Below are 25,359 nucleotides of genomic sequence, written 5' to 3' on the forward strand. Positions count from 1 at the left end.
TTTTTTTTTGTTGTTTTTTTCGAGATAGGGTCTCACTCTAGCTCAGGCTGACCTGAAATTCACTCTGTATTCTCAGGGTGGCCTTGAACTAATGGCTATCCTCCTACCTCTGCCTTCCAAGTGCTGGGATTAAAGGCGTGTGCCACCACACCTGGCTTTAACAGACTTTTAACTACAAAGTGGAGTTTCAAAGGGAAAAGTGGGGGAAGGGAGGGAATTACCATGGGATATTGTTTATAATCATGGAAGTTGTCAATAAAAAATTAATTAATTTAAAAAAGAAAAAAATAAGTTGGTATGCTCCTTTGCTCCTTGATCCCCATTAAAGTCCACTCTCACGGGCTGGAGAGATGGCTTAGCGGTTGAGCATTTGCCTGTGAAGCCTAAGGACCCCAGTTCGAGGCTCGGTTCCCCAGGTCCCAACGTTAGCCAGATGCACAAGGGGGCGCACGCATCTGGAGTTCGTTTGCAGAGGCTGGAAGCCCTGGCGCGCCCATTCTCTCTCTCTCCCTCTATCTGTCTTTCTCTCTGTGTCTGTCGCTCTCAAATAAATAAATAAATAAATTTAAAAAAAAAAGTCCACTCTCACTCTATTAACAGGTTTTTTGTTTGTTTTGTATTTTTAATATTTTATTTTTATTTATTTATTTATTTGACAGAGAGAGAGAATGGGCATGCCAGGGCCACCCACCATTGCAAACGAACTCCATGCATACACCCCCTTGTGCATCTGTCTTACGTGGGTCCTACGGAATTGAAGCTTTGGCTTTGCAGGCAAATGCCTTAACCACTAAGCCATCCCTCCAGACCTCCCCCCCTTTTTTTTGTTTTTCGAGGTAGGGTTTTACTCTAGCCCAGGCTGACCTGAAATTCACTATGTAGTCTCAGACTGGCCTCAAACGCAAGGCAATCCTCCTACCTCTACCTCCCAAGTACTAGGATTAAAGGCAACAGTTTTTTTTTTTTTTTTTTTTTGAGGTAGGGTCTCTCTTAGCCCAGGCTAACCTGGATTTCACTATGTAGTTTCAGGCTGAGCTTGAACTCAGGGCAATCCTCCTACCTCTGCCTTCCAAGTGTTGGGATTAAAGGCATGTGCTACCACATCTGGCTGTAACAGTTCTTTAAAGAAATACTTTCTTTATTTGAGAAAGAGGCAGAGACAGAAAGGGAGAGAGAGAGAGACAGAGAGAGAAAAAATGGGTGTGCCACGGCCTCTAGCCACTGCAAATGAACTCCAGATATATGCACCACCCTGTACATCTGGTTTTACGTGGGTACTGGGGAATTAACCTTTGGCTTTGTTTGCAAATGCCTTAACCCCTAAACAATCTCTCCAGCCCAGTGGTTTTGTTTTTGTTGTTGTTGGTTTTTTTTTTTTTCAAGGTAAGATCTCACTCTAGCCCAGGCCAACCTGGCGCTCACTCTATAGTCCCAGGCTGGCCTCAAACTCAAGGCAAACCTCCTACCTATGCTTCTTAAGGGCTGGGATTCAAGGCGTGCACTGACAAATCCAGATTAACAGTTTTTGCTAAAGTATTTTTAGGTTTGAAGAAATGGCTTAATGGTTAATGTGCTTGCCTACAAAACCATAGGACCTCGGTTCAATTCCTCAGGGCCCACTTAAAGCCAAATACACAAGGTGACACATGTGTCTGGAGTTTCTTTGCAGCTGCTGGAGACCCTGGTGCACTCATTCTCTTTCTCTCTATCTGCCTCATTTCACTGTCTTAAATAAATAAATAAATAAAATCTTTAAAAATAAATAATTTTAAAAATGTACTTGTGTGTGAGAGAGGCAGAAAGAAAGAGGCAGGCAGACAGAGTGAGAGTGAGTATGGGCATTCCAGGGCCTCCTGCCACTGGCACATGCGTCTGGAGTTCATTTGCAGTGGCTAGACACCCTGGTGCACCCATTCTCTCTCTCTCTCCTCTTCTCTTGTTCTGCTTGCAAATAAATAAATAAATAAGAAATACAACAAAAAAGAACCTTGGAGGGCTGGAGAGATGGCTTAGCAGTTAAGTGCTTGCCTGTGAAGCCTAAGGACCCCAGTTCGAGGCTCAATTCCCCAGGACCCACGTTAGTCAGATGCACAAGGGGGTGCACGTGTCTGGAGTTCGTTTGCAGTGGCTGGAGACCCTGGCACACCCATTCTCTCTCTCTCTCTCTGCCTCTTTTTCTCTCTGTTGCTCTCAAATAAATAAATAAAAATAAACAAAAAAATTAAAAAAAAAGAACCTTGGAAATGGTGTGCTTATCATGTTCAAGGCCTTGGTTCAATCTCCATCACCCCAATCCACTCAAAAAGAATCATACTGTATGACTTGTTCTGTGACATTGCTTATTAACATTGCATCATAGATATCTTTCCTTACACTATATAGGTGTACCTCAACACTTCTAACCTAGGCTAGTTCACTCCTTAGACAAGCTGGTGGTCCCTTACTCCAGGGAGATCACCATATTGATGTAAAAACTTAGTTTGGATGCCCAACTGGCAGAGCACACTACAGCCTAAAGCTCCTAGACTCATATGGTCTTCCTGCCTAAACTTCCCAAGTAGCTGGGATTACAGGTGTATGCCACTATCTCCAGCAGAACTTATTTCTAAGGGCAATATTGTATACCATCATCTTTATCAGCACTTACATATGTAGACACTTTTGTATTTTTAAACAAAAATGGTAAGATTAATATACATATAGCTGTACAAGTAGCCCCTTTCACTTTATATTGGAAAATTTTCCTTGACAGTGTGTAGAAATCAACCTCATTATTTTATTTTATTTATTTAAGAGAGAGAGAGAGAGAGAGAGAGAATTGGCATACCAGGCCCTCTAGCCACTGCAAATGAACTTCAGACACATGTGCCACCTTGTTCTGGCTTTACATGGGTACTGGAGAATTGAACCTGGATCCTTTGGCTTTGCAGACAATCATCTTGACTGCTAAGCCATCTCTCCATCCCCCGTTCTCTCATTTCTTCTCGAGGCAACTCCAACAGACTGGCCTTTTTCAATGTGAGAGAGTGAGAGAGAAAGAATAGGCGTGGCAGGGCCTCCAGCCACTATAATCAAACTCCAGACAAGTGTACGATCTAGTGTGCATGTGCAACCTTGCGTGCTGGTGTCACCTTGGGCATCTGCCTTATGTGGGACCTGGAGAGTTGAACATGGGTCCTAAAGTTTTGCAGGCAAGCAAGCACCTTAAGCGCTAAGCCACCTCTCCAGCCCTGTTCTCTCATCTTAAAGAGAAATGGGCCTGGATGAGGTTAACTGTGCCAACCTTCAGGGTGAACTGCAGAGCAAGTTTGCAGTCATCCACCAGGTTGATGCAGTCACAGGACAGCAGCACAGTGGGTTCATCAGCCCCTTGGTGAGTATAATGCCAAGAGAGAAAAGAGTAAAGCAAGCTGTATTGCTTGAAGTAAGTGAGAGCACTGGGAATTTTTCCCCTAAGCAGTGTTTCCCTGAACAGAAGAAACTGTACTGGGGAGACTTAGCAATGCCTATAATTGGAGATACTTGTCATCAGATGTACAGGTGGGCACATTCATGAGCATGTGCAATTTTTGAGACAGTGCACCATAAATTGCATATTTTAATATGTAGGGTGGAAACCAGGTGTGGTGGTGTATGTCTTTAATCACAGCACTCAGGAAGCAGAGGTAGGAAAATGGCTGTAAGTGCCAGAACTGGGTTACTCCCCACAGTTTGCTGTTGATCAGGGAGACCCATGAGGTCCCCAAAATAATACAGGCCATTGCCAAAGCACTTAGTTAACTGCCAGAGCTAAAAGGTAAGACACTATTGCTAAAGACCCATAGCTGGCTGTCAGAAGACATCCTGGAACCATGATGGAACTGAGAGGGAAACAAGTTTCCTCCTGGCTAGCCCTCATAGTTCTGGAAAGTACTATGGGAGCTGCTAGGGGAAAATAGTAACCAACAGCATGAATAAGCTGTAGATCCTTCAAGTTATGAAAATAATCAGCTGGGCAAAAGGTATACACACACACACACACACACACACACCTGTGCAATAGTGGCACACAGACTATGCAGATAACCAACTGTTGTTGGATTGTACATGAGGTACACTCACTGGGACAGAATTCATACCTGGTACTGGAAACCAAGTCAGAATCTCATGGATAAGAATCTCATATATGATGGAGAATGGAATTTCAAAGGGGAAAGTATCAGGGGGTTGGGAGGGAATTACCATGAGATATTTTTTATAATCATGGAAAATGTTAATAAAAATTAAAAAATTTAAAAAAATTAATAAATAAAATAAAACAAATATTAAAAAAAGAATCTCATAAACTCCAGAGCTGGAGAGATGGTTTAGTGGTTAAGGTGTTTGCCTGTGAAGCCTAAGGATCCAGGGTCTATTCCCCAGTACCCATGTAAGCCAGATGCACAAAGTGGTGCGTGCATCTGGAGTTCATTTGCAGTGGCTGAAGGCCACTGGCATGCCCATCCACTGTCTCTCTCTCTAATAAATAAATAAAATATTTTTTTAAATAGAAGCTCACAGACCCCAGAGAGAACTTCCACTACTCTTTGGCTAAGAAGTATCATCAAAAAGTCTCTCAAATAACTATGTTTATCCACTTTAATCCAAGCTGCTCCCACTTTTTTTTTTTCCCGAAGTAGGGTTTCACTCTAGCCCATACCTGGAGTTCACTATGTAGTCTCAGGGTTGCCTTGAACTCATGGTGATCCTCCTACCTCTCTGCCTCCCAAGTGCTGGGATTAAAGGAGTGCACCACCACGCCCGGCTTGCTCCCACTTTTTGTTGGAGAGTCTGTTTTATCTTACAGATAGCAGAAAATACTAGGGAGATCCAGGATACATCGGTACAACATGAAAAGTCAACTGCCTACCATGAAATGGGTGACCTATACCATATTTTTGAGGGCCCAGGAATCATTACAGAAGAAACAGAGAGAATGGAATTTCAAAGGAGAAAGTGTGGGGGGGGAGGGAGGGAATTAACATGGGATTTTTTTTTTATAATCATGGAAAATGCTAATAAAAATTTTAAAAAAAAGAAACAAAGGCATTGCAGCTTAACCAGTAACTCTGTGATCTTTGGCCTGAACATGTTCCCTTCCCCCAACAACCTTATATAAACCTACATGTAAAAATAAACTAGTGAGGCCTTGACAAAAAAAGAAGAAGAAGAAGAGAAGAAGAAGAAGAAGAAACAGAGACACCAGCCGGGCGTGGTGGTGCACGCCTTTAATCCCAGCACTTGGGAGGCAGAGGTAGGAGGATCGCCATGAGTTCGAGGCCACCCTGAGACTCCATAGTGAATTCCAGGTCAGCCTGGGCTAGAGTGAGACCCTACCTTGAAAAAGAAAAAAAAAAAAAAAAAAACAGAGACACCAGTACTGCCCTCACTGCTAGCCTGGAAACCAGTCCTAGGGTGATGAAGACAGACACTATGGTCACTGGAATCTCATCTAAACCAAATCCAAAGCCAGGTGTGATGACAAACACCTTTTGTTTTTGTTTTTTCGAGATAGGGTCTCACTCTAGCTCAGGCTGACCTGGAATTCACTATACAGTCTCAGGGTGGCCTCAAACTCGAAGAACCAAAAAAAAAAAAAAAAAAAAAAATCCCAGATTCTACAGAGAATTTAACACTAAATCAGGAGATTTTATTTTTCTTTCTGAGGTAGAGTCTCACTCTAGTTCAGACTGACCTGGAATTCACTATATAGTCTCAGGGTGGCCTCAAACTTACAGTTGATCCTCCTACTTCTGCCTCCCAAGTGCTGGGATTAAAGGCGTGCACCCCCCCACCTGGCTAAATCAGAAGATTTTTTTACACTCACGCCAAGGCTCAGTGAACATGGTGTAAGGAAAGAAGGGCAGAGAGATTATCAGAGCTACAAGGTGAGGCAGCATCCCCACCCCATAAAGACTAATTGATACCTTCAAGATACCACATTGAATACCAATTACCCCACTGAGGAGGGCCTTTCAGTGAAATGGGGGTGGGAAAGAAGGTATATAAGAGTATAACCTTTAAAAAATAAAATGTAATTACAATATTTATTTGTAGTAATTAGAAAGCTTGTATGGACAAATTACGTGTTGGTCCCATTCCCCTCCTCCCTGCCCCCATTCCACTCCACCCTCAGTGGGGTTACTGGTATTCACCATGGAGTTGAGTTATGAAGGCACCAGTCACTGTGTGGGGGAGGGAAGTGCATTGTCTTTGTAAACTCCTTTCCACTCTGTGGCTCTTAGAACCTTTCTACTCCCTCTTCTGCAATGTTCCCTGAACCTTGGCAAGTGTGTTTAAAGTCTACTTTAGTGTAAAGCTCTCAGCAACTTCTGGATTTCTGCTTTGATACATACTGAGTGTCCTCAGCGTCTGTCACCATCACCCTGGTGCAGGTTGTCAGGCTTTCTCTGAGAGCAGCACTCATGTTTAACTCACTATTTCTGTAGTGTGTCACCTAGACCCTGGCCAATGTGCAAGAGATGGTTCATCTCATGATAGGGAGTCTGGAATTCATTTGCAGAGTCAAGAGGCCCTGACATACCCATTCTTCCTCTCAAATAAATAAATATTAAAAATAAATAAATACAGGCTTGAGAGATTGCTAAGTGGTTAAGGCACCTGCCTGGAAAGCCAAAGGACTCAGGTTCGATTCCCCAGTACCCATGTAACCCAGATGCACAAGGGGGGAACATGCATCTGGAGTTCATTTACAGTGGCTAGAGGCCCTGGCACACCCATTATCTCTCTCTTTCTTAAAATAAATAAATAGCTGGGTATGGTGGCGCATGCCTTTAATCCTAGCACTTGATTGCCGTGAGTTTGAGGCCACCCTGAGACTCCATATTGAATTCCAGGTCAGCCTGGGCTAGAGTGAGACCCTACCTCGAAAACCCAAAATAAATAAATAAATATTTAATAAATAAATAAAATTTTGATTGGGCTAGACAGATGGGTCAGTGATTAAATGTGCTTGCTTGCAAAGCCTGCTGACCCTGGTTCAATAACCTAGTAGTCACATAAAGCCAGATGCACAAAGTGGTACATGCATCTGAAGATCATTTGCAATGCAAAATGTCCTGGTGCACCCATTCTCTCTCTCCCCCTCCCCCATTTGAAAATATGTAAACAAATAAAAATACTATTTTTTTTTTTTTTTGCTTTTTTGAGGTAAGGTCTTGCTCTAGCCCAGGTTGACCTGGAATTCACTATATAGTCTCAGAGTGGCCTCAAACTGATGCTGATCCTCCTATCTCTGCCTCCCTAGTACTAGGATTAAAGGCATACACCACTGTGTTTTGTCTTAAATATTATTATTATTGTTTTGTTTTTCAAAAGGTACAGTCTTGCTGTAGCCCAGGCTGACCTGGAATTCACTTTGTAGTCTCAAGTTGGCCTTGAACTCACAATGATCCTCCTACCTCAGCCTCCCAAGTGTTAGGATTAAAGGTGTGTACCACCAGGCCTGGCAATATTTTAAATTTTGATGGACTGCCACATTATCCTTCAGAAGTGTGCTAGTATATGACCCCATTTTCTATATAACAGCTGATTGCCATACACTCTTACCAAGAGTAACTTTTAGCAGGCTTTAAAGTTATAAAATGAATATGATGGAGAATGGTAATTCAAAGGGGAAAGTGGGGGAGGAGGGAATTTCCATGGGATATTTTTTTATAATCATGGAAAATGCTAATAAAAATTTAAAAAATACAAAATAAAAAAGTTATAAAATGTTACAAAACTCATTCATACTGTAAAACAACAACAAAAGTAGAAGTGTTCTCTTGACTACCATCCCTTGATCCTAATTTTCTCTGAGTAAATGCATTTCTACCTTGCTATTGTTGCTATTTTTTTCTTTATGCTTGATCTTTATAGGTATAATAGTTTTTTTTTTTAATTTTTATTTATTTGCAGGGAGAGAGAGACAGGGAGAATGGGTGTACCACCAGCCACTGCAAATGAACTCCAGATGCATGAGCCACTTTGTGCATCTGGCTTTACCTGGGTACTGGGGCATCAAACTGGGGTTGTTAGGCTTGGCAGACAAGCCCCTTAAACACTGAGCCAGCTCCTGTAATACGTCAATAATTTACTCACTTCCTAGACATGCTGTTAACAATTATTTTGACTTACTGTTATCTTCTGTGTCAGCTTCATCCTCTTTTCTTTCGCTTGATCTAGATGATTGTGCCATCCTCCGTCTTTTGGGGCTATAGGAAAACACAATTCACTTTTATTTTTTATGTATTTATTAGAGACAGAGAGAGGAAAAGAGAGAGGGAGGGAGGGAGGGAGGGAGAATGGATGTGCCAGGGCCTCTAACCACTGCAAACGAACCCCAGACGCATGTACCACCGTGTGCATCTGGCTTACGTGGGACCTGAACCATCCAACCAGGGTCCTTAGGCTTCGCAGGTATGCACCTTAACCGCTAAGCCATCTCTCCAGCCCCCACGTTTATTATTTTATTGATAGCTTCCAAAATTATAGACAACAAACCATAATTCGCTTCCCTCCTCACTTTCCCTTTCACGGGTCCCCTCTCCATCATATTCCCTCCTCCTCTCAATCAGTCTCTTTTTTTTTTTTGATTTTTTTGTTATTGTTGTTTGTGTTTTTCAAGGTAGGGTCTTTTTTTTTTTTCTCGGTTTTTCGAAGTAGGGTCTCACTCTAGCCCAGGCTGACCTGGAATTCACTATGGAGTCTCAGGGTGGCCTCGAACTTATGGTGATACTCCTACCTCTGCCTCCCCAAAGCTGGGATTAAAGGTGGGAGCCACCATGCCTGGCCACAGTAGGGTCTTGCTGTATGTAGCTCAGGCTGACCTGGAATTCACTATGTAGTCTCAGCATGGCCTCAAATTTACAGTCATCCTCTTAACTCTGCCTCCCATGCTGGGATTAAAGGTGTACGCCCCCAGAGAAAGATTGAGAATGGGAATGCCAGGGTCTCCTTGTGGATCTGGCATTACATGAGTACTGGAGAATCCAACTGGGGTTGTAAGACTTTGTATGCAGGTGTCCCAACCGCTGAACCATCTCTCCAGCCTCTATTGCCCTTATTTTGTTCTACCTCCACACCGAGCCACAGTGCTGTGGTTGCTGGGCTGGGTGACTGAGATTTAACTAGGTAGTTTTTTTGTTTGTTTGTTTGTTTTTAAATATTTTCTTTTTTGTTTATTTTTATTTATTTGAGAGCGATAGAGAGAGAAAGAGGCAGAGAAAAAGAGAGAGAACGGGCGCGCCACGGCCTCCGGCCACTGCAAACGAACTCCAGACACGTGCGCCCCCTTGTGCATCTGGCTTACGTGAGCCCTGAGGAATCGAGCCTCCATCCGGGGACCTTAGGCTTCACAGGCAAGCGCTTAACCGCTAAGTCATCTCTTCAGCCCAGCTAGGTAGTTTTTTCACATTACGCTTCTAACATGTTTTCCCCTAAATAATTCTTCTTCTTTTTTTTTTCAGTTTTTTTATTTTAATTTTTCAAGGTAGGGTCTCTCTCTGGCCCAAGCTGACCTGGACTTCACTATGGAGTCTCAGGGTAGCCCCGGACTCACGGCGATCCTCCTACCTCTGCCTCCCGAGTGCTGGGATTAAACGCGAGCGCCACCGCCACCACCACACCCGTAACACACTACTTCTAAACATCTGGCTATAATTAAATGTAATGCAACAGGGGAACAACTTAAGCGTTGCCTCCAAACTTAACTTCGTGAGTCTAGAGTCCCAAACATGACCCACCCTCACAAAATTTTGAAGGGAATTATATTCCACTACATTAAAGCCCTGTTTTACTCACCGTCACTGGAGGATCAATAAAATCTGTCTTGTTCTATCTAGTACCCATTTGACCTAGTGAACCGTGAGGGCCGAGACATTCCGTCGACAGTCTAACACACCAACGCACTCCTATGGCCTCGCGGTTTTTTCTTCAAGCCCTGCCCACAGACCATTGGCCATTAATGGAATTTGTAGATGATTGACAGCAGAGCTGACCAATCCCCACAGAGAGACTAACAAACAGCTAGGCTGACATCACAAGCGAGGGTGGGAGGGGCTAGAGAGGGGAGGTTTCAAGTATGGCGAGGCAACACACCCTCTAATTTCAACATGTGCTCAGAGGGCTTGATGCTGGAGAATTTGAGTTAGCTTCCTCATTTGCTTTGACTCAAAAACCAAACCAAAACAAGACTCAAAGCCCTTAAAGTAATGTGAATGGTATACATTCCCAAAGTCTGACTTATGTTCAATTTATTATTATTATTGTTGTTGCTATTTTGGTTTTTCAAGGGAGGGTCTCGCTCTAGCTCAGGCTGACCTGGAGTTCACTATGTAGTCTCAGGGTGTCCTGAAATTCACAGCGATCCTCCTACCTCTGCCTCCCGAGTTCTGGGATTAAAGGCGTGCGCCACCACACCCAGTTTATGCTCACTTTAACATTAGTACCTATGGGGCATCAACAGTCACCAAGGTTGTTTTGTGATTTGGCACAGTTATTAAATTTACTAAAGAGGAGAGGCAACCTCATCACCACGAAGAGAGTAGTTGACTTGTTCCACCAGGTCTCCAATGACACAGCCCTGGCTTACAGAGCAGGGGTCATAAAGGTCACCAGTGAGGGTAGAAGATCAGAGTAAGAGATGGAGCAAGGGTAATGGCTAGAAATCTCGTTTACAGACATGTGCCACCATGTCTGCTTAGCGAACGTGACTATGATGCTTGCTACTTGGCTTTGTTTGTATTTCAGAAGTTCTTTTCTGGCCAGGCATGGTGGCACACACCTTTAATCCCAGCACTGAGGGGCAGAAGTAGAAGGATCACCATGAGTTTGAGGCCACCCTGAGACTATATAGTGAACTCCAGGTCATCCTGGGCTAGAGCAAGACCCTACCTCAAAAAAAGGGGGGGGGGGGCTGGAGGGATGGATTAGCAGTTAAGGCAATTGCCTGCAAAGCCAAAGGATCCAGGTTCAATTCCCCAGGACCCACTTTAGCTAAGATGTACAAGGGGACACATGCATCTGGAGTGTGTTTGCAGTGGCTTGGGGCCTTGGCACACCCATTGTCTCTCTCTCTCTCCTCTCGGCCTCTTTCTCTTTGTCAAATAAATAAATAAATAACAAAAGAAAACACATGTAAATAAATGCTTACATAAATAAATACATAACTGGAATGCAGATTGGACCATACATGAAAGATGGAGACAAATCTTATATGAAAGCATACTTGATGGCTGAGAGAAATAAGCCAGCACCAGAAGAAGCACTCCCAATATGCCATAGACTATGCTTTCCCATAAAAATAAGTTTATTAAGAGATTGAGAAAAGGAAAGGTGGAGGGAGGGCTAATAAAAATCTAAGAGGATATAAATAAATCATATGGAAACCTACTTTTTTGGACAATGGAACATTCGGGAGCCATAGATTGTTACTAGAAAATTTTCAGTACCAGGGATGGGATACCTTCCAAGGAGTTGTTGGTTAGGGAGAACCCTAACACCCCCAAAACATTATAGGCCATTGCTGAGGCCCTTGGTTTCCCAGCAGGAATAGATGGTAAGACCCTATTGCTGAAGATTCCACATACTTGGGCTGCAAGGCCACTGAGAAATCCTGCTGGCACTGAGCTGAAAACCTCCTCCATGTAGACCAGGTGACAGAAAGCTGGAAAAAGCTATGCTGCATGCAGTTCAATGGGAGAGAGAGAAATCACCAGTGAAGACACTCAACAGTGGACACTGCAAGCCTTAAGTTTGGCCAGCCAGCCCAAATGAGCCAACAGGTGCAATAGTGGAAAATGTGTTATGGGAGAAACCAATTGCCCTCTAATTGGTCTGGAGGCCCATTCCCTGTGAGGGAATACATCCCTGATACTGAAAACTTAAAACAGGGATAGTCATGAGCCTAGGGGTATAACGTCTGCTGCTATCTGGCTAAATGTATATACTATGCTCATCAAACTGCCCAGTAAGTGCTTCTCTTAATGTTCATACCCATATATTAATGCTACTCTCACTTTTGGTTAGAGAAGCTTCTCTTTTTCAGATGGCAGTGACCTTGGGATGTCTCAGAAGGCACCATGGTGCTGAGAAGTGACAGAGAACTGCTCAACACTGAAATATCTCTATCACACCTTCCAAGGCTCAGGGTCCATTGCAGAAGAGGTGGTGGAAAGAATGTAAGAGCCAAAGGAAGGGTAGGACTCCTTTCAATGTACTCCCCTCAGACACAAAATGGCCTGGATATCCATGACCTCACAATGCCTGACACTACCTGCACAAGACCATCATAATAGGAGGACAAGATCATGACATCAAAATAAAAAAGAGACTGATTGAGAGGGGATATGATGGAGAGTGGAGTTTCAAAAGGGCAAGTGGGGTCAGGGAGAGCATTACCATGGGATATTGTTTACAATCATGGAAGTTGTGGGATGACTGTATTGGTGGGAGAGATCCTAGGAAGGTGGATAGAAGCTGGACTGCAGCTCCTCAGGAGTATTCGTAGTTGATGTTCTCTGAGAGCTGTTGTTGGAATTCATATAGAAATTCCTCTGGGCTCTGAGAGTATACTAGGAACCCCAGTGAGGAGGAAGGCTTTTTTTTTTTTTAATTAATAGTGAGGAACAGCTAATTATCCATCTGTTTTTTTTTTTTTTGCTCTATTTTATTATTTATTTATTTGAGAGAGAGAAGCAGATAGAAAGAGATAGCACAGCAGGGCCTTCAGTGGCTGCAAATAAATTTCAGATGCATGTGCCCCCTTGTGCATCTGGCTTATGTGGGTCCTGGAGGATTAAACCTGGGTCTTTCAGTTTTGTAGGCAAGCGTCTTAACTAATAAGCCTTTTTTTTTTTTTTTTTTTTTTGGCTTTTGGAGGTAGGGTTTTACTCTAGCTCAGGCTGACCTGGAATTCACTATGTAGTCTCAGGGTGGCCTTGAACTCATGGTGATCCTCCTGCCTCTGCCTCTGCCTCCCAAGTGTTGGGATTAAAGGTGTGCGCCACCATACCCACCTTTTTGTTTGTTTGTTTTGTTATTTTTTGTTTTCTGAGGTAGGGTCTCACTCTAGCTCAGGCTGACCTGGAATTCATTATGTAGCCTCAGGGTGGCCTCAAACTCATGGTGATCCTCCTACCACTGCCTCTGGAGTGCTGGGATTAAAGGTGTGTGCCACCATGCCCGGCATGCCCAGCTTTTTGGAAGATGTACTTTTGATCACAAGAACAATGCACTGAATCTCTCCACTGCCAGAGTAAAATTATTTTGATAATACACAGGGGAAAGATGATGCAGCCTTTACTTTCTGTCTCCTCGGTACCCATCCAGACTATTACTCTAAACATCATTACCTTGTTTATTTTTTGTACATAAATTTGACATTTTTATGGACTTTGTTGAGATATTTTGTAGAATTTGAGTGTCATAATATTTTTCATAAATAGTCAGGAGTTATGGCTGCATAACATGGTGAAAACCTATAAATCTCAGCCCTTATGAGGCTGGAGAGATGGTTCTGTGGTTAAAGGATCTTACTTACAATGCCTGATGGCCCAAGTTCAATTCCCCAGTGCCCATGTAAAGCCAGATACACAAAGTGGCACATGCATCTGGAGTTCATTGCACTGACAAAAGGCCCTGATGTACCCATTTTCTCTCTCTCTCTCTCTCCCACCTATCTCTTTGCAAATAAATTAAAATTAAAAAAAAAAAATCTTCCAGTCATGGTGGCTTCCACCTTTATTTCCAGCACCTGGGAGGCACAAGTAGGATGGCTGAGTTGGAGGCCAGCCTGGAGCTACAGAGTTCCAGGTCAGCCTGGGCTAGAGTGAGATTTTACCTCAAAAAAAAACAAAAAAAAAAACAAAAAAACTGGCCGCGGCTTGTGCTGCTGCTGCAGGCGGCGCCGCGGCGGCCTGCGGGCCCGGGCCTGCTCCGGGGCTGTTGGGAGCTGCTGCGGCGGAAAACTGCAGCGGAGCTGGGCAGGCTTCTCCAGCCCTCCATGCGGTACGGGGGGGGGGGGGGGGGGGAGGTTTCGTGGGGACAGGGCTTGGTGAGGCCATCCCCGGGCCGGACGGTGGAAACAGCGCGGTTTGTTGTTTTTTTGGAAATGAGGTCCCACTCAGACTCCCGGGCCGGGGCCGAACCCGCCAGGTAACTCAGGCCGGACTCGAACCCGCGGTCGTCCTCCAGCCTCAGCCTGCCGAGTACTAACATAACCAGCGTGAGCTACCTTTCCGGGAGATAATTCTGATTCTTGTATTTCCTCTAGGACCAGCTTTAGCAATCCAGGGCACATCCATATTCACAGAGCTAGCAAATGACACCACTGGAGATGACAGTTCCAGCCTTTTGGATAATGTCTTTTGGATGGCAGCTCCCAAAAACAGACGCACCTTTGAAGTCAACCGGTGTAGGAGAAGAAACTCCCAGAAGCTTGTTAAAGTTAAGAACAATGTAGATGTTTGCCCCCAGTGTGGTCACCTGAAGCAGAAGCATGTCCTTTGTGGCTATTGCTATGAGAAAGTGCAGCAGGAGACCAAAGAAAACAAATATGGAAGCAAGAAGGGGAACCTTTTAAGGCTCCTGCCTTAGAGACTGTGGTGCTGTATACCGGAGAGATGCCCTCCGAACAAGATCAGGGCAAAAGGATTGTTGAAGGAGACAGGAAAAGGCCGCCCTGGTTCACCCAGAATTGACACCAAACAGGCCGGAAAAATAACTCCATAGCAAGACATCTGTCTAGGAATTGGAAGTCTTTGTGGTCATATGATGTGCCTGTTTTAAATATAAAAATATTTTATAAGTAATTTTAATTGAGGTACTTGGAAGAATGTATCATGAATAAACAAAATGTTTTGTGGTTTAAAAGAAAAAACAAAACAAAACTAAGCCGTGCATAGTGGCAAACGTTTTTAATCCAAGCACTCATGAGGCAGAGTTCAGAGAATTGCTGTGAATTTGAGGCCACCCAGAGACTACATTGTGAATTCCATGTCAGCCTGAGCTAGAGCAAGACCCTACCTTGAAAAAACAAAACAAAAGTAAAATCTTTAAAAAAAATGTCGGGGGGGGGGGGTTGCTGGAGAGATGGCTTAGTAGTTAAGGCATTTGCCTACAAAGCCAAAGGACCCAGGCTCAACTCCCCAGGACCCATGTTAGTCAGATGCACAAGGTGGGACATGCATCTGGAGTTCGTTTTCAGTGGCTGGAGGCCCTGGCATGCCCGTTCTCTCCCTCTCTATCAAATAAATAAATACAAATAAAAATATATAAAAATTTTCCATTATTTCTAAATTACACTGTCTCAAAAAATTTTGATATAACCACACAAATGGACTAAAACAGATTATCAACCATATATGGATATGTAGTTGGAAGTATGGGTTCCTCATGTACTCACTGAGGTCCTGAGATTTTTCCTTGAGAACCACTGTTGGATAGTAACAAGAGAAAGACAGGTCAGGTATGGCGGCATACACCTCTAGTCCCAGCACTTAGGAGACAGAGGTAGAAGATCACTATGACTCCGAGGCCACTCTGAGACCACGTAGTGAATACTAGGTCAGCCTGGTTTAGAATGAGATCCCATCTCAAAAAATCAAAGAGAGGGAGAGAGAATAATATGGGTACACATGCTGGTTTAGGTGGGTTGGCGGGGTAGTGGCAGTCTGTGGACAATGGACGAGAATAAAAAACCTACAGTAGGAAATTGGATGGTTTAGGCTACACTAACACTAAGCTACTAGCCTCCCTCATATGATTACTGAGCACTTGAAATGTGGCTAATATGACTAAGGAACTGATTTAAATGTTCCACTGAAATGTTTGGATGTAATGTAAGTAGTCTTAGGTATTAGTGGATATCATTTTGGGTGGCACAGGTTATAGAATATTTCCATCACTACAGAAGTTTATATTGAACTGCACTAGTTTAGGAATATACAATGTGACTGCTAGGAAGCATTAAGGGACTACTTAAGATACACATTCATGAATTTAAAATAAAACCACTCAGCATGTTTTTTTTTTTTTTTTTTTTTTTTTTTTTACAGCCACATTCAGCTGTCTGGATCTAGGCAAAGAGTGGGTACTTGCATGGGTGTGTCTTAGTCTACTTTCTGTTGTCATAACTGAATATCATAAACTGGGTAATTTATAAATAAAAGAGGCCTGTTTAGTTTGTGATTCAGGAAGTCTAAGAGTAAGATGCTAACATCTTCTTAGGTAATGGCATAGCAGAGAGCATTACTCAGTGAGCCAGCAAATTTGCTACTTGAGTCTTTACTCTTATAAAGCCACTAATACAGCATGAGGGCCCCATTCTAATGACCTCATCTAGTCCTAAATTCCTTCCAGAAGTCCCATAGCTAAATACTATTGACACAAGACTCTGGTAATTAGTCTGGAAGAGTCCATAAGGAACAAGTAGGAAACCTATTTCCCATGGAAGGGAGAAAAAAACAGACATTTGATAGCCTAAGTCAGGGAAATCAATACCTTCAGGAAAAATCAAGGTTTTCTTTAGAGTAAGATGAAGGGACTACACAAAAATTAGGCTAAAGATATAGAAAGTATTTCCTGTGATGGATATGAGTTCCAGAAGTTGTAGTGAAAAAAATTTCAGGAAATTTTAAGGAAAGCTGCCAGCGCCGATGAAGTTTCCAGGACTGTGAGTAGCCTAGCTGGAGGGGCGGAAATGGACTACCAGAGACTTGTTGCTGGTTAGAATAATCAGACTTGGAGAGTTGTCACTGACTAAAGTTGTTGGACTTAAAGCTACAGAATTTGATGTTTGCCCTGGTTGTTTTAAATCTTGTATTGGTTGAATATTTCTTTGCTATGCCCAGTGTCATCTCTTGCAGTGTGAATGTTTATTCTGTGCCATTATGGGTTTTGGGGGGATTTTTGGTATTATGGCTCAGTTAAAAGACCTTGGATTATGGGGGTGTATGAACATCATTGGAATTGATAAAAACTATGGAGACTTTTAAAATTAGACGAATGCATTGCATTTTACATCATGTATGGTTATCAGTTTATAGGGCTCAGGGGCAGAATGTGGTGGTTTGATTCAGGTGTCCCCCATAAATTTAGGTGTTCTGAATACTAGGTTCCCAGCTGATGGAGATTTGGGAATTAATGCTTCCTAGAGGGAGTGTATTGTTGGGGGTGGGCTTATGGGTGTTATAGCCAGTTTCCCCATGCCAGTGTTTGTCACAATCTCCTGTTGCTATTGTCCACCTGATGTTGGCCAGGGGGTGATGTCCACCCTCTGCTCTTGCCTTCATTTCCCCCTACCATTTTGGAGTTTTCCCTCAAGCCTGGAAGCCAAAATAAACCTCTTTTTCCCACGAGCTGCTCCTAGTTGGGTGATTTCTACCAGCAACGAGAACCTCCTGACTGCAACATTAAGGAAATGTGGGAAATGAGGACAGAGTTATGGAATGGCAAATGTACACAGTCAAATGCAGTTGAAAGTGGGTTAGAAAAGTGGGGTATAGCCTTGGAATACAGAGGTCAGAACATAACTGAGTGTAGATCATTGCCTTCCACCATTTTGCAACAGGGTCTCTTTTTGTTGCTTGCTGCCTACATCTTGCTGTAGGCACACTGGGATTACAGAAATACAACAACCACATCCAGCTTTTACATGGGTACTGGGGATCTGAATTTCTAATCCTGATTCTTTTTTTTTTTTTTTTTTTTTTTTTGGTTTTTCGAGGCAGGGTCTCACTCTGGTCCAGGCTGACCTGGAATTCACTCTGTAGTCTCAGGGTGGCCTTGAACTCATGGCAATCCTCCTACCTCTGCCTCCCGCGTGCTGGGATTAAAGGTGCACCACCACGCCCGGCTCTGATCCTGATTCTTGGTGGAAAATGCTTTTTCCACTGAGCCATTTCCCTAAATTCAAGATGTTGTCATCATCATTATCATCATCATTTTCCCTGTGTGTGTACGTATGTGCATGCTCATGTGTGTGAGTGTGGATGCATGCTTGCCATGGTGACACCTTCAGATGTCAGACCTCACATTTCAACTTGTTTTTTTAATTTTTTTTTCTTCACTTATGTGTGTGTGTGAGAGAGAGAAAGAGAGAAAATGGGCATGCCACGGCCTCTAACCACTGCAAACAAACTCCAGATGCATATACCACCTTGTGCATCTGGCTTACGTGGGTACTGGGAAGTCGAACCCAGGTCCTTAGGCTTCACTTGAGGCAAGTGCCTTAACCACTAAGCAATCTCTCCAGCCCTGACCTTGCTTTTGAGGTATAGCCTCTTGGTGTGATTTTTCAATGTATTTGCTTGATTATTTGGCCTGTGAGCTTCCAGGAAATTCTCTTACTCTACCTCTGTTATCACTAGGCGCACTGGTATTACACACAGCCACCATAGCATGTGGCTTTCATGAGATTGCTGGGGACCTGAACTAAGGTACTCAAACTTACACAGCCACTGAGCCATCCCCAGCCTTGTTATTACTTTTAGTTAGTCTACAAAATGAGTTGCTGACATTTTCATACATGTATACTATGGTGCATTGCTCATGTTCACCCTCACTTCCCCCTCCCTCCTGCTACCCCCTTCCTCCACACAAATAGTTTATCTTCTGCTTTCATGAGAAATAGGTTTAAATGTCAATGGTCCCCTGTGGAGCAAGCAGCAGATCCTGCAAGCTGTAAAATCAACCATCCAGACAACCCGCACACACCGGTGTGATAGTGGCAGATGGGCTATGGGTACAATCAGGTGCTCTCTAACTAGAGATGAGTTTCACTCAGGGGGAGGGGAATTCATACCTGGTACTGAGAGCCAAGTCCAAAGCCCATGGCTTGGAAAGTCATAGACCCTTGAAGGAAGCTTTCACTGTTCTTTGGCCTAAAGGAGAGTTTACTCTCATCCTAAAGCCTTCTAGTTTACTGGGTGTGGTGGCACATGCCTTTAATCCCAGCACTTGGGAGACAGAGGTAGGAAGATGGCAGTGAGTTTGAGGCCACCCTGAGAATACATAATGAATTCCAGGTCAGCCTGAGCTAGAATGAGATCTTGCCTCAAAAAAAAAAAAAAAAAAAAAAAAAAGAAAGTAATAAAAAAATAAAAAAAAGAAAAGAAAGAAAGAAAAAAAAAAAGCCTTCTAAGAATCTATGTTTATCCCCTTTGATTCATACTGCTTTCACTCTTGGTTAGAGAATCAGTTTTTCACAGATGGCAGCAAATACCAGGGGAGACCCAAGACTCTAAAGTACAAAAAAAAAAAAAAAATCGACTGCTTATCACAAAATAAGTCATCTCTATCTCACTCACAAGAGGCTAGGGAACATTACAGAGGAATTGGAGGGTTAAATATGAGTGCTGCTTTCATTGCTAGCATGAGAACCTCCTCCAGAGACATGGTCATAGACACTAAGGAGACTCAAAACTCAGTAAAGCAGAAATTCAGAGGCGGCTGAGAGCTTGACATCAAAGGAGAATTACAACTTGGAATTATAATTCCAAGGTTCAGGGAACATTGTAGAAGAGGGGGTGGAAAGAATGTCAGAGCCATAGGTTAGAAAAGTATATTCTGAGGTATTGTCCCCCAAAACAGAGACTGAATGGTGCACTCATGATCTCACAGTAAATACTGATAATCCCAATAAGGAAGGCCCTCAGTGAAATGGGGGTTGGGGTAAGGGAATATAAGAGCATAGGACAGGCGTGGTGGCATGTCTTTAAACTTGGATTTTGGGAGGTTGAGGCAGAAGGATCATTGCGAGTTTGAGGCCAGCCTGTATCTAATTCCAGGTCAGCCTGGGCTAGAGGCAAATCCTACCTTGGAAAACAAAACAAAAAAGTGCTGGAGAGACAGCTTAATGGTTAAGGCACTTGCCAGCAAAGCCTAAGGACCTGGATTCAGTTCCCTAGAACCTACATAAAGATAGACAAAGTGTCACATGTGTCTGGAGTTTGTTTGCAGTGGCTAGAGGCCCTAGCATGCCCATTTCCCTTCTCTCTCTCTCTGTCTGTCTTAATAAATTTAAAAAAGAGTATAATCTGACAGGAATATGACCAATTTGTATTATGTTCATATATTAAAGTTCTCAAAAAAATGAAAAAAAAAATCAAAGGTCTCTAGTGGATTCCCCTGAGGTAAATAGTGGGGGGAGGGTGGACTCAAGGTAGACAGGGAACAGAAGTGTATGAGCTACTTTCCTGACTCTTGTTGACAATTTGGGAAAGCTTTACATTTGCTCTTTTCTAAGGCTATATTTGAAGTGCATGGGTCTGTTCTTGATGACTGTTGGCAGAGGAGGAAACCTTAAGGAAATTCTCTCCCTTTCTCTCAAATAAATAAATAAAATATACCTTTTTTAAAAAAAAAGAAACAAGCCAGGCAAGGTGGTGGACACCATTAATCCCAGCACTTGGGAGGCAGAGGTAGGAGAATCGCCATGAGTTTGAGGCCACCCTGAGACTACATAGTGAATTCCAGGTCAGCCTGAGCTAGAGTGAAACCCTACCTCAAAAAAACAAAACAAGGGGGCTGGAGAGATGGCTTAGTGGTTAAGCGCTTGCCTGTGAAGCCTAAGGACCCTGGGTCGAGGCTCGATTCCCCAGAACCCACGTTAGCCAGATGCACAAGGGGGGGCATGTATCTGGAGTTCGTCAGCAGTGGCTAGAGGCCCTGGCACGCCCATTCTCTCTCTGTCTGTCTCTCTCTCTCTCTCTCTCTCTCTCTCTCTATCTGCCTCTTTCTCTCTCTGTCTGTCACTCTCAAATAAATAAATAAAAATAAAAATAAAAATAAAAATAAACAAGGGCTGGAGAGATGGCTTAGTGGTTAAGCGCTTGCCTGTGAAGCCTAAGGACCCTGGTTCGAGGCTCAGTTCCCCAGGACCCATGTTAGCCAGATACACAAGGGTGCACATGCGTCTGGAGTTCATTTGCAGTGGCTGGAGGCCCTAGAGCGCCCTATTCTCTCTTTCTGTGCCTCTTTCTCTGTCTGTAGCTCTCAAATAAATAAATTAAAATTAAAAAATCTATAAACATATGATGGAGAATGGAATTTCAAAGGAGAAAGTGTTGGGGGAGGGAGGGAATTAACACGGGATTTTTTTTATAATCATGGAAAATGCTAATAAAAATTTTAAAAAACTATAAACAAAACAAACAAACAAAAGAAACAATAGTGAAATAGCATGATCCCATGTGTATTTGTTTGTTTTTCTTTTTGAGACAGGTATAGTTATATAACCCAAGCTGGCCTAGGATTTGTGATCCTCCTGCTTCACTGTCTTTGACTGCCAGGATTATATCCAAGCTTCACAAAGTATGGGCTCATTTATACTCTTATTTTATTTTATTGTTTATTGTTTGGTTTTCTGAGGTAGGGTCTCACTCTAGCCCAGGCTGACCTGGAATTCACTATGGGGTCTCAGGGTGGCCTCGAACTCATGGCAATCCTCCTACCTCTGCCTCCCAAGTGCTGGGATTAAAGGTGTGCACAACCACACCTGACTTCCTTTTTAATTTTTGAGAGGGAGAGAGAGAGTGGGTGCACCAGGGCCTCCCAGCCACTGTGAATGAACTTCAGATGTGCGTGCCCCATTGTACGCACGTGCGACATTGCACACTTTCATCCCTTTTGCGTTTGGGACCTGGAAATTTGAACATGCATTCTTAGCTTTCGCAGGCTAGCACCTTTACTGCTAAGCCATCTCTCCAGCCCTCATTTGTACTCTTTAAAACCATATACACATTTACGTGTGTGTGTGTGTGTGTGTGTGTGTGTGTGTGTGTGTGTGTAAATGCCCCAGAAAATTTCTGGAAAGAAACATACAAAATTCTCACCAGTTACTCCCAAGGGGATTGGAAGGAACAAGCTGAAGACTGCAGGTGGGAGAAGGGTGCGGGAAATGGTTTAAGAATTGTGATTTAGAGAAGACCAATTTGTAATTATTTGGGTTCAAAGCCAGATTCTTGAACTTCATAGCAAGAGAATATGGGGTCAAGTTACTTGGCCTCCTTTTCCCTCAGTTTCTTCACACATAAAATGGAAAGGCTAATTAGTATGTATTCCATAAGTCACTGTGAAACTTAAATGAGTTAATACCTAAAAGTATTTGTGCTGTGCCTTGTCTAAGAAGATTACTTTATAATCATCATCATCATCATTATTTGAAGTGCTGAGGAAGTAATATCACCAAGGAAATAACCCAGAATTTTGTGCATTTTAAGCGAGTACTCTATCTCTAAACTACATTCCCAGCCTGATAGTCAGCTATTATTATTATTATTATATGTTTGTGGTGTTTAAATGTTATATAATGTGGACATATTTATGCATTTTCTTTGAAAAAGTGGGGAAACTGGACATCAGAGATCGAGAAAGAGAGGGAATAGAGAAGCTGTTGAGGCACATGCATGTAATCTTAGCACTCAGGATGCTGAGGCAGGAGGACTGCTGTGAGTTTGAGGCCAGCAATTACATTGAGAGATATTGTCTCAAAAAAAGAAAAAAAAAGAGGGGGCTGGAAAGATTGCTCAGTTGTTAAATGTGCTTGTTTATAAAGTCTGACCGGGGCTGGAGAGATGGCTTAGCGGTAAAGGCATTTGCCTGTGAAGCCAAAGGACCCAGATTCGATACCCTAGTACCCACGTAAACCAGCTTCTGGAATTCGTTGGCGGTGGCTGGAGGCCCTGGAATGCCCATTCTCTCTGTGTCTGTCTATCATCTTTCTATCTCTGTTTCTCTCTGCTTATAAATAAATAAAATAAAAATAAAATCTGACAGGCCAACCTCAATGCCCAGTACCCATATAAAGCCAGATGCACAAAGTGGCACATGTCTGGAATTCATTTCCAGTGGTAAGAGGCTCTAGGACACTCATATCCCCATTCTCTCTCACACAAATAAAGAAAGATTCTGGGCATGGTGGTTCATACCTTCAATGCCAGCACTTGGGAGGCAGAGGGTAGCAGGATCACTGTGAGTTCAAGGCCAGCTTGGGACTACATAGTTAGTTCCCGGTCAGTCTGGGCTATAGTGAGAACCTACCTTGAAAAACAAAACAAAACAAAAATAAATAAATAAAAATGTTAAAAATTAAAAAATTTATGGCTGGAGAGATGGCTTAGTGGTTAAGGTGCTTGCCTGCAAAGCCAAAAGACCCAGGTTTGACTCCCCAGAACCCATGTAAGCCAGATGCACTAGAGGGTACATGCATCCGGAGTTCGTTTGCAGTGGCTAGAGGCCCTGCCATGCCCATTCTCTCTCCCTCTCTCCCTCTCCCTCTCTCTCTCTCTCTGCCTGCCTTTTTCTGTATATATATCTCTGTCAAATTAATAAATAATTTTACCTGAGACTATCTAGCGAATTCTGTCTGCTTGGGCCAAAGAGTGACCCTACCTGGAAATTTTAAAATAACAAAAGAACAAGAAAAAATACAAAATAGAGATAATTTTAATAAATTGAGAAAGGTTACTGCAGCTATCTGTTCATGACAGGAGTCTGGAATGAGATGGAATTTTCTTTTTTTTAATTTTATTTAATTTTTATTAACATTTTCCATGATTATAAAAAAAAAATCCTGTGCTGGAGAGATGGCTTAGCGGTTAAGCGCTTGCCTGTGAAGCCTAAGGACCCCGGTTCGAGGCTCGGTTCCCCAGGTCCCACGTTAGCCAGATGCACAAGGGGGCACACGCGTCTGGAGTTTGTTTGCAGAGGCTGGAAGCCCTGGCGCGCCCATTCTCTCTCTCTCCCTCTATCTGTCTTTCTCTCTGTGTCTGTCGCTCTCAAATAAATAAATAAATATTTTTTAAAAATCCTATGGTAATACCTCACTTTCCCCTTTGACATTCCATTTTCCATCATTTTACAAGGAATTTTCTTTTTTAAATATTTATTCATTAGAGGCCGCGCCATCTTGAGCGGCCGCGGGCTCTCCAGTGCGTGCTCTGCCCTCGGAGGGGGAGGGGCGGCGACGGAAGCAAGAAAAGTAGCGAGACGCGCGGGAAAAAAAAAACAACAAAATTATTCATTAGAGAGAGACTGGATGTGCCAGGACTCTAGCTGCTGCAAGCAAACTCCAGATGCATGCACCACCATGTGCATCTGGTTCCCATAGGTTCTGAGAGTCGAACCTGGGTCCTTACGCTTCACAAGCCAGCAGTTACCTTCTCAACATTCAAGCTTATGGAAGGAGAGGTTTTATTTGAGAGAACGAGGCAGAGACTGAGAGAAAGAGAATGGACATGCCAGGGCCTTCAGCCACATGTGCTCCCTTGTGCATCTGGCTTACGTGGGTCCTGGAGAGTCGAACCAGGATCACATTGAATTCTTGGTTTTCCTGACGCCATTACAGGAGTGCAACCAGCATGGCCTTTTATTTTATTATTATTTTTTTTTAATAATTTTATTTATTTATTTATTTGAGAGCGACAGACACAGAGAGAAAGACAGATAGAGGGAGAGAGAGAGAGAATGGGCGCGCTAGGGCTTCCAGCCTCTGCAAACGAACTCCAGACGCGTGCGCCCCCTTGTGCATCTGGCTAGCGTGGGACCTGGGGAACCGAGCCTCGAACCGGGGTCCTTAGGCTTCACAGGCAAGCGCTTAACCACTAAGCCATCTCTCCAGCCCTATTTTATTATTTTATTTTTATTGATTTTGGAGGGTTTTTCTTTTTTTAAAATTTTTGTTCATTTTTATTTATTTATTTATTTGAGAGTGACAGAGAGAGAAAGAAGCAGAGAGAGAGAGAGAGAGAATGGGCGCGCCAGGGCCTCCAGCCACTGCAAATGAGCTCCAGACCCGTGCACCCCCTCGTGCATCTGGCTAACGTGGGACCTGGGGAACCGAGCCTCCAACTTGAGTCCTTAGGCTTCACAGGCAAGCGCTTAGCTGCTAAGCCATCTCTCCAGCCCTTTTTTTTTTTTTTTTTTTTTTAGTTTTTCGAGGTAGGGTTTCACTCTAGTCTAGGCTGACCTGGAATTTACTCTGTAGTCTCAGGGTGGCCTCAAACTCACGGCGATCCTCCTACCTCTGCCTCCCGAGTGCTGGGATTAAAAGTGTGTGCCACCACACTTGGCCAAGCCTTTTATTTTTTAATCTGTGGTACTGGGAATTGAACCCAGGACCTTGTGCATGCTAAACCACTGAGCTACCCCACCTAGCAGCCATACCTGGAACTGAAGGTAGAAGTCGCAGATCAGATGTGGGGGAGAAGCACTGAGCAATATTAATGTGGAAGAAGGGGAGAGAGGAAAGAGATATGAGAAGGTTCAACCATTTTTCTCATTCTCAGCGAACTTACCCAATCACAGAAAAAAAATCGACACATAGTCTTACTCATCTGC

General features: G+C 43.3%; 1 pseudogene; it reads left to right on the forward strand.

Moving 5' to 3' along the window:
- The first annotated feature begins 3,253 nt into the window (after nucleotides 1-3,253).
- Nucleotides 3,254-14,720, forward strand: LOC123456572 (annotated as a pseudogene).
- The last annotated feature ends 10,639 nt before the right edge of the window (nucleotides 14,721-25,359 follow it).

The sequence above is a fragment of the Jaculus jaculus genome, chromosome X (genome assembly GCF_020740685.1).
Source record: "Jaculus jaculus isolate mJacJac1 chromosome X, mJacJac1.mat.Y.cur, whole genome shotgun sequence".
NCBI classification, from domain to species: domain Eukaryota; kingdom Metazoa; phylum Chordata; class Mammalia; order Rodentia; family Dipodidae; genus Jaculus; species Jaculus jaculus.